This window comes from Colletes latitarsis, chromosome 10 (genome assembly GCF_051014445.1).
Source record: "Colletes latitarsis isolate SP2378_abdomen chromosome 10, iyColLati1, whole genome shotgun sequence".
NCBI lineage: Eukaryota > Metazoa > Arthropoda > Insecta > Hymenoptera > Colletidae > Colletes > Colletes latitarsis.
The window spans coordinates 24,025,865-24,034,808 of record NC_135143.1 but is presented as its reverse complement, the minus strand read 5'-3'; positions in this window follow the sequence as shown (position 1 = coordinate 24,034,808).

Here is an 8,944-nt window from a genome sequence, read left to right as displayed (position 1 = left end):
CTGCACACAAAATCCGGACATAACCAATATTCAAACTTCCATAATTTTCTTAATTTTAATCCAACGTTAAATCAGTCAAATACGTATGTGCAGACTGTAAATGTTTTCTCGTATCGATCGTGTGAAATTGATACAATCGACAATTTCTGTAATTTTTATGTACACGTTTTGATCGTCTTCTTCGTCTTGACAAATTCGTCAAATATTTTCATATGGATTTTAGATTTCGTACCAAAGAAGTTAAGTAAAAAGAATAAAAAGAAGATTCGAAAAAAGATTGACTTCCTCTGCACGATTATTTGAGTTCCAACTCGGCGGTATGCGCGTGTGATGGGAACGCACATCGTGGATCACCGGAGGGCCATAATTCGAAGGATAATATTAAAATTGCCGTAGAATGGAATAAAAAAAATACAATCACGCGTGTGTGCTCTGATGTCTGACCCGGTGGCGCCGTGAGATCTGAGCAGGAAAGGGCGCGGCGATCGTTGACGATGACTTCGCATCCGAATCAGAAACTAACCTCATTCTTTTCATTGGGAGGCTGATTCCTGTATAAACAATTATCCCTTCTTTCGTTTACGTCACAGACATCTTCGAAATTACGTAAGTCGATAGCTAAAATAATATCGTACCCCTAAGATTCTCTGGTTCTCGTTTGAAAATTACTATTAATTTGCTCTGAAAGTTTATACGCACGAAGTAAAAAATATTTTAGGTTAAAGTATCAAATACAACTTGTGAGTATCAAGAAATAATATAGAATCGACGAATATTTTTATTAAAATTATTGCGTTCGTATTGTAAATTCCAATTGGAACCGGTAGGTTGCAATATTTGCAAAGAACTGGTAACATTTTCAACTGTTCGGAGGATGGTGGTCGCTAACGCGATATCGCGTTAACTGCGGTTTCGTTTGGGCAATAGATTTCTAACGTGAAGTCGTCCTTGTGGCGTATGATTATTTCAATTATTTTATTACGAACCGTATTAATTCCGACCCATATAATGCATATAATCAACAGGCTATTATTCCATAAGCGCACGGCCGGCGGAAAGGACCTATCCTCTACCTCTCTCTCTCCGGTTCGTAGTCCATACCATCCGAACTTGGTCGTTTTCGTGATATTGTAATTTGGAGACCGCAAATTCGTCGACGTCGCTGGTGTACTAGAGCATCTTGCCAGCGCAGCCATACGGTCGTATCCTCTTTCCCTTTAGCGTTCTTATTGGCAGACAATTTCGATGAAAAGCATATTAACCTTCGTCGAATTATAGGAATTTTGGCAGATTAGATGCGCGTTGAATTGAAGGATTGCGTTACTAATTTCAAGCAAACCACCGACACTCCGTTCGTTTCCAGCGGGATTTACAGTGACTGTCACTTAAAATCGTACACCTAGCGGTTCAGCCGACATTATTTCAATAAAACATGAAAATTGTACTAAATTATTGAAACTCGTATAGAGGTATACAGGGTATTCGACCACCCTTGGGAAAAATTTTAATGGGGGATTCTAGAGGCCAAAATAAGAGGAAAATCAAGAATACCAATTTGTTGATTGAGACTTCGTTAAAAAGTTATTAACAATTAAATTCAAAAATTACAAATCGTTCTGGAAAAATTATTTTCGGTTGCGGGGGTCAATTATAATCATTTTTTGTGAATACACATACCTCCGAAATCCTATCCACTTTCGAGAAAAAAATTCGAGGTGTGAAATTTTTCGACGGAAAAAAAAATTTCAAATCGTTCTAAAAAAATTATTTTCGATTTTTTGGGTCAATTATAATTATTTTTGGCCATTACACATACCCTCGAAATCCTACGCACTTTCGAGAAAAAATTCCTTACCGAAAATCTAATTAGGTGCTTAAATTTTTTAGACGAAAAAAAACAAATTTCAAATCTTTCTGGAAAAATTATTTTCAGTTGCGGTGGTCAATTACAATCATTTTTGGTGAATAGACATACCCCCGAAATTCTACCCACTTTCTAGAAAAAAATTCGAGAAGGTGTGACACTATATGCCTCTATATGAGTTTCGATAATTTAGTACAATTTTCATGTTTTATCGTAAAGATATCGGCTGAGCCGCTAGGTGTACGATTTTAAGCGACAGTCGCTGTATTTGCGCACCGACGTACCGATGGATCCCGTCGAAGCAACAGCGTCGTTAAGTTCGCATTGATTTCGTAATTGTTCCGCGATCAAGTCTATATTTGATTGTTAAGAAACGCAAACGTAGAGAAATTTGTTACACCTTCGTGTTCCACGGTAAACAAAAAATAACCTTTCGTTCGTCGTAACTACCAAGGTAGACCCGCGAAGAAAGCAAAAGCCAACAAAGAAATCGCATTAAGTCTTTGTTCAAATATTACACACCTCCCGGGCCTCTCGTTCACTTAGAGGCGATCCGTACGCCGTAACATTTGACCAGTCGTTCGGTTGCGGCGTTTTCGAATGTGCCCGGGCAGTTTTATTGGTAGAAAAAATAGAGAACGATGGATCGTAAATGCAGCACCGAATAACAGGGTAGAAGAAGTAAGAACGGAGTTTGCATTGAAGGATAATAAATGTAGAAACGATTATTTAATGAGAAACTTGCCGGACTCGCCTTTACGAGGAAATAACATCGAAACTGTCGAGTATGAGCCAATTAGACGGTGCATAAAAATTGTATTTCTATATTGTCCGCGATGGACTCACCGTAATCACTGTTAAAGATGACTTAATCCACATGGGTACTAATTGTTAAACCTACTTGAATCTCATATCGAATTAAATAAATATTGTTCGAGGTTTCCAATTAACTTTCATGTTGCTTAAAGTTTTTAACGACGCTCGTTTTATTGAATTTGAAGGCGAGGCAAAGCGACGCTGAAAATTATATAGCGGATGCTATTAAATGAAATACACATATTATACGACAGATGCTCTTGAAAGGTACCGACGAATTCTATAAATTGGTATCGAGTTCGACTTTGATGCCAACCGTAGCGAGTTAAGACGATCATAGAATCGAAGAAATAAAAGTTTGCTAGAACATAACGATGTTGTAATAATTTTTCAACAAGCCGGCAACGGTCCATCGGTTGCGTTACGTGCTCGTAAAAAGCGAAGCTGCTTCCACGTTGCATCCGCTGTTTCGTGCTTTTACGAGGCAAATGAGGGATTATAGAATGAACGGTCTCTCTTTTCTCAGCTGTTCACTGCATCGTTTAGGAACATTACAACTCGCCACTTCCTTTCTTATTTTCCATATCTATACGCGGAGAAATGTGGAATACTCAGGCGGGAAATTATAAAGAAAAATCTTCAAGCAAACAGAAATTGTGTCCTTTCTTTCTACCGAATGTAGGAGCTGCTAGATGCGATGTGAAAATTTCTTTTGCAAAATCGATGCAAAAGCGAGATAATTATTTTTCCTCATTACGTGTAAACAGAGAGCAATTTCGAGTCTGCGACGCGATGCAGCCTTCCGTGTGCCGTGCGCATCGTTACAATTCGTCTTCGATGTTTATCGTTTTTAATTTGAACGAAGACGTGTTGGATCTTCGCGAAACGAAGTCGAAAATGATCCCGCGGGGATATTAATACAGAAGGTATCGTTGCTCTGATCTTCGAGAGCTGATAATTACATGCATTCAGGATGAGCCTGATTTTAGCATTGTACCGAGCTAGACCATGGGTACGTCTCTAGTAACTAATTGCGTAGGGACGTAAAGAAGCCTTGATAATTCCTCGAGTATGTAGCCGCGCAATTAAGGTGTAACGTTTCGAAGTTCTGGTCGTAAACAACGCGGGCAAAGTAGCGGAACCTTCGAGGCTCGGTTCCGCCCGTCAATTGTTACCAATTGTTGCCAATCAGAGTAATACGTGTCATTATGGCGAGAAGGTTAGCAGCAATGCGCACCACTCCGCCGTATACCGATCTGATTACACCGCTGGCAATATTAATTTGGCGATAATTGCGCGGTGTCTGTCAAACACGCGCGAAACCTCAAGAAAATATATTATACTATTTAATCGGTTGTCTCGTATTAACAGTTCGTTGACCATAACTAGCATTACTTCTATCGCGGTTACTTCGTTTCAACTTCGCGCAATAACGCGAGACGCGCCGCGTTTACACCGTATAATAGTAATTACATGTCGTATTAACGCGATCGACTGTTCATTATCTCCTGTTAATTGATACAATAGCATCTCTATGTACAGGAAAGAGCATTCGTTTTTTGGCGCGCCTTGCATGCAGAGCCTTAGAAACCGTAAATATGATCCTTGATCTGCTACCAGCTACAATGAAGTTTATAATCCAGAAATCCGGTATTCTAGTCCGTGGACGCAGCGGTGATTTATCAACGTGGAATACAGGAGATTCCGGTAAGATAATCGGCAATTGCCGTTTTGTATCATTTGGATTAATTACAACGGCGATATTTATCTCCGACTTAACGTCCCCTGTTATTGCATCGATCCGTGCTTTTTTGCAGAGATTACGCGAAACGGAGGACGAAGCGGCGTGCTTTGGTTTCGCGTATCTTCGATGGCGCGCCGCGATCGGAGTTTATACGTTGCATAGCTTAACCAGCGAACGGCAGCGGATGAAAAACGACTCGAAAGTCGCGGTGTATCGTGCTCCTTGCGGAGCCGTAAAAAGAAGACGAAGGAGAAGTAGTAGTAGAAGAAGAAGAAGAAGAAAACCAATGCGTTCGTGCATCGCGTGGCAGAAACTGAACCAACCAGTGGCCACGCCTCCTTAGACAGCCGCCAGCCAACAATTAAGATTTGATCGGCAAAAATGGTCGAGGCAAAATGGCGCTGGCCACTGAATACGTAATGCTCATGGACGAGACTGGCCGACCTGCTGGCGGAACTCGCAGAACACGTGCTTCCTCGCATCCGGACTGCAGTCAGTCTCGCGGTTATGATTAAAGGGTAAGTCTTGTAACTTACATCGACTTTTCTCCATCGGTACGAACTTCTGGGGGAGCAGAAGACATTGTTGCAAAAGCCACGGGGCCACTTATCCTCAATTTCGCAACAAATTGATACCGCTGTTCGATAATGCTTTCGAATTCGAAGAGGATTGCATCCGTGCGTCCGCCATTATTGTATATTATCCGTTGAACGTCTGTGGAATTATCTGTGGAACGTTGAAATCGTATTAAGGAGGTATTCTAGTCAAAACATTGGACATTCAAACATTCTAATCCAAAAACATTGGATTAAAAAGATTTTGCTAAGGACTGATCGGTCGACTGGAACTTGAAATATTGAAACGCGTATAGCTTCGTTATTCTTTCGAATCTGGTAGCACCTGTTGGCAGGAAATATTTTTAAGGACACGTATGTATACTTTGAGAAATTGAAAGAAAAATCGACTTTCGTAAGGTTCTAGAGTAGAATACTCCCCGAGGTATCTCGCATGGTATCGTGTGCGCCTAAATGTTGGCAACCGGCAGGACACAGGTGCGCGAGTATCGTCGGGAGAAACTTTGACTGGCGGAAAGTATCGTTGTTTAGGGTCGGGAAATTGCAACACGCGAGAAACGGTACGTAGGAAACGTCGAAGGAACGTCGTTGAATATTCACGGGTAAAATAGTGCTCGGAAGGATACATTGAGACAGAAATTGTAAGTTCTCCGTTAACGTGACACGGCAGCCAGCGCGTAGCGCGTGTCGCGACGGCAGAAGTACATCGTTACGTCGAGTCATAAATCATATCGATAGCAAACCCGCACCGTTTTCATCGCTCACGCACGTTGCGTCGTACGAATATGTCTGCGATTAATATAGTTTGATACGCGGCCAGTACGAATACGGTATCCGCGGATATTTACCTGTCGATATCGGCGAAACCGATTCGCCCCGGAGCTTTCTCCTTGTTCCCTGGCCAGTTATAGAAGTTCGATCTACGTATATCGCTCCGCCGACATTCCTTTTTCCCTTCGAACGAAGGAAGAGTAGAAGAGACCGGATTAAAATTGCAGGAGCGATTTCGCGAACTCACGATATCGGCGAAAATGCAGCCGAGGCTCTAATCATGGCGGATACACGCCGCGGTAGCTGCTACCACGTTTTACCCCTTAACTCAAGACTCTCATTACACTAATGTCCCACCAATCACAGACCCTCCGCCGTCTCCACCCCCCTCCGAACCCTACACTTTTTCTCAATCACTCCAATCAGAATCATGCAAACCGATGGAAAAATCGAACAACCTCGGCTCCGTCGAGACACGCAGTCGACTGTCGGCATCTATGGCCGCGCTTCCGGAATCGACGAACTGGATAGGAAACCGGACGATTATTCGCTCGGGAGGCGAAGTTGTTCGTTAAAACCGAACGTATCTTCTACGTTCGAAGACTACCGATACGCAATGGTCGTTGTACTTGGGGAATAATTGAAGAATCCATCGTTCACGAGCATAGTTTAGTACCTGGCGGAAGGTTAATAAACTTCAAACTCTTTTAAATTTTGGTCTGATCGAATAACGGATTAATTACAGGGCAGGTAACTTGGAATCCGCTTTATAAAAGTAAAAGCACAAGTAAATAATAAAATTATTTTCTCTTAAGGTTTACGTTCTATGGAAGAGACATCGATAAGTCGTATCAGAAGACAGTCACTCTGTGATTAAACGATGTTTAAGTAAACGAATACTTATTAAACGATTCGGTACTGTTCTTCCCCGAGAGCCTCGACTTTCGAGGACGCGGAAAAGTCGCGAAAAGAAGCCGGTGTCCCTGTTCGTAATGATCTTCCGTGAAACTCGGAGCAAAATGGCAGGTCGTTCCGTTAACGATCCCGTTACGTATTAATTTGCCGATTTTACGATTCCGGATAGCCGAAATGAACGCGCGTTTCGCGTAGAACGCGGTCTTTTGCGCCGTTCAAACGTTGCAACGGCCCATCGGAGTCTTTAACAGGGTACTTCGCGAAATAGCCGAAGAAACGCTCTTTAGCATACCGGCAGGGCCAACCGTTAAGGCGGTCGTTAAGTTTATGGAGGAGCGCGAGATGCAAGAGGTTGGCAATTAGATGCCTTCTGTGAACACTGTGATCTTCGCCACGCGAAACAGAACGACCGTGTGCAGAGTTCCTCGAGTCTCTTTAGAAGATGCACTCTTGCGCGGCCAGACGAGCAAATTGAAATACGAAAATCGCTTTGCTCGTGTTTTCCGGTCGACGCGTTCGCCGGGTCCCCGCGTCAACTTCCTCCTTTTGGGCCCGGTGGCGGCGCTGGATACATTGTTGCTGGCGTTCTTTTCGCGAAGGTCGCACTAGCCTCTAATAAATATAAGGACTCGAGGACCACCGCTATCGATGTAATTGCGGATATGCTCATTTACAACTTAGTCGCGGTTCGGAAGATCGCTTTTCATCTACGATGTAGACATAAATCTTGTTTTCGAGGCTGCCCTATACTCACTGCTCGCATGGCTGGGTACGTGTCACCGATCGATGCAATCTCGAAAATGACTGGCGACCGACGGACGTGTACACAGCGGAAAAATCGTCCAGGAATAATTGATCCCGCAGCTTCAGCGATCTTGCGCAACGATTACGAGAATATAAGAAAAAAAAGGAAAGAAAAAGGAATGAAAGAAAGGGTCGAATAAGGTTTCTATCCGCGCGGTGAAAATGGCGCTAAAAGAGACTAGACCGAAGGCAACACGACGAGTATGGAAGGCTCGAGAGCAACCAACCACTTATCATTAGCCGCATCTTCTACCGAGCAGTCAGGGTAATTGTTTCCTCCGGTTTATAGTTTTATTCCGACTCACCGGCGCGATGATATCTCTCCTCGTTTTATATTCCTCGAGGCTATATCAAACCATCATGGCCGTCTACTTTTCTCCCTTTCTTTCTCTCGATTCTGCTCGTGATTTCGTCCTTTTTCCCCTGTAAACGGACGCGTCCGCTTCTTTCGCTCGTCGCTTCGATCGCGCCGCGTTCCGTTTCTTCTTCTATGCGATTGTTTGACACCATTTCTCCCGGTGATCGAAGATATTTCCGCCCTTGTCGCGGAAAAAACGACCTTTGCTGAAATCGAATTGGATCGCGAGCAGGTTGTTTCAAATATTGTTTATACGTTCTGAAAGTCCTGAAAGTCCTTGTCTTCTAACGAAGTCGTCTTATTATTATTATTAATATTATTACACGCGTGACCAGCGAGTCGAATTGAATTTCTTCCAAGTTCGAGCCTCGTACGATAAAATGTTATTTTAAACTTTCGATTTATCGTCACCCGTAGAATCCACTTCCTGCCCTTGCTGTTCTGCAAGATCCCGTGGATGCAAATTTGACGATTAAGCGATACGCGAGACGGAACGCATTGGCTGTGCCCGTTGTCGAGGAAGATGGTCGTAGGACCACGGGTCTCTTAAAGGGAGTAAGGGAAAAACGAATCGTTTTAATAGCGCGCCATCTTCGTGAAAGGGGTTGGCTCGGTTCTGATGGTAGCATTAGCCTCGCCTAGTCGCGCGATATGGAAATATCCGAGCCACGTGTAATAACATGGCATCGAGCGGTTCTTTTGGTAAACGGCGACGAAGAACTGGACGCAAAGTATTTTCGTGGAAACCGAGCGACCGGGTGGTGGCTGCGGCGTACTCGTTTTGCTTGGAAATTAAGAGTCTCGCGTACGAGGGCGGCGCTGGAAACAGGGCCTATCGTTTAAGCCGGATCTCCATGCGAGATTGCTGCCCCCGAGGGTGGCAGCGACGGCACCGATGGAGGTGGTAGTGCTGGTGCCGATATTGGTAGTTGTAGTAGTTTACTGGAAAGGCGGACTCTTAAGGCTCCCCACCCATTTATAATTTATCAGAGTTCTGGACGGTTTCGCGTCATCGTCTAGAAAATCCCTATATCGTCAGTGATGGCGGGCTACTGTCGAAATCAAAGTCGCAAACAAATGATTAAAGTGAATAAATC